Source organism: Nannospalax galili, unplaced genomic scaffold, assembly GCF_000622305.1.
Source record: "Nannospalax galili isolate Female #2095 unplaced genomic scaffold, S.galili_v1.0 scaffold211, whole genome shotgun sequence".
NCBI classification, from domain to species: domain Eukaryota; kingdom Metazoa; phylum Chordata; class Mammalia; order Rodentia; family Spalacidae; genus Nannospalax; species Nannospalax galili.
The window spans coordinates 3,581,448-3,583,184 of record NW_008329624.1 but is presented as its reverse complement, the minus strand read 5'-3'; positions in this window follow the sequence as shown (position 1 = coordinate 3,583,184).

Sequence of the window (1,737 nt, the reverse complement as noted above, 5' to 3'; positions counted from 1 at the left end):
GAAACACTCAGTAAGCCAATTAGAAACGACAGGAGAAAGCCTCACCAATAGGATGAATGAAATGGAAAACAGAGTATCAAGACAGGAAGACAAAGTGGACAAACTAGACCACTCAAGCAAAGATGATGAAAAATTGAAAAAAAAACAGGAATGGAATATGTAAGAGATGTGGGACACCATGAAAAGACTAAATCTAGGTATCATAGGAATAGAGGAAGGAGAAGAATTTCAGGTTAATGATGTTGACCAGATCTTAAACATGATTATAGGAGAGAATTTCCCGAAATTAAGGAAAGACATCCACAACAAATACAGGAAGCACATAGAACACCAAATAGACAGGATCAGAAAAGAAACTCCCCATGACATATCATAGTAAAAACACTAAATGTACAGAACAAAGAGAGAATACTGAAAGCAGCAAAAGGAAAACAACAAGTCACATAAAAGGAAAGTCCATCAGAATTACAGCTGACTTATCAATGCAAACTATGAAAGCCAGAAGGGCCTGGACCAAGGTATTTCCAGTTCTACATGACAAGAAATGCCATCCCAGGATACTTTACCCAGTAAAAATATCTATTATAGTTGAGGGGGAAAGAAAAATCTTCCATGATACGAATAGCCTGAAAGAATACATGTCCACAAAACCAGCCCATCAAAGAATACTTGAAGCAATACAGACAGCAGAGAGAGAAACAACTGTAACAAAGTATTCGCAGTTCTAAATGAACACAGATGCCAGCCAACCCAGATCCTTTACCCAACCAAAATGTCTATTATAGTCAAAGGGGAATGAAAAATCTTCCATGACGTAAATAGGCTGAAAGAATTCATGTCCACAAAACCAGACCTTCAGAGAGTTCTTGAAGCAATACAAAAGCTGAAGAAAATAACGACTATACCCAAGGGGTTACGGAAAGAAACTTAATGAAGGTATAACTAATGAAATGCACAGCTACACCAAGAATGTGAACAGAAATAAAAGTGACAGGAATCAATACACATCTTTCATTAATAACTTTAAATATCAATGTACTGAACTCTGTAGTCAAAAGACTCAGACTAGTTGAATGGATTGAGAAACAAAACCCATCATTTTGTTGTCTGCAAGACATTCATCTCACTTTCAAGGAGAGGCAGTACCTAAAGGTGAAAGGATGGAAAAAATATACCAAGCAAATGGTACTAATAAAAAGGCATTGCAATTCTAATTTCTGATAAAATGGACTTTAAACTAAAACTAATCAGAGGAGATTAAGAGGGTGACTTCATTCTGATCAAAGGAACAAATGACCAAGAAGATACTACAATCCTTAACTTATATGGACCAAATTCTGGTGCACCCAAATTCATAAAAACAACACTACAGAATTTAAGACATAGATTAACCCTAACTCAATAATAGTAGGGGACTTCAATACCCCACTGTCTCCATTAGACAGGTCAACTGGACAAAGACTAAACAGAGAGACATCTGAATTAAATGATACCATATATCAAATGGACCTAACAGACATCTTTCAATTATTCCACTCAAATACCAAAGAATACACTTTCTGCTCAGCACCTCATGGAACTTTTTCAAAAACTGACTACATACTGGGGCACAAAACAAAGCTCAGCAAATACAAAAAGACTGAAATAATTCCATGTGTTCTATCAGACCACAATGCAATAAAGCTTACAATCAACACCCGAAGAAGCCAAAATCACCACACGAACACATGGAGATTA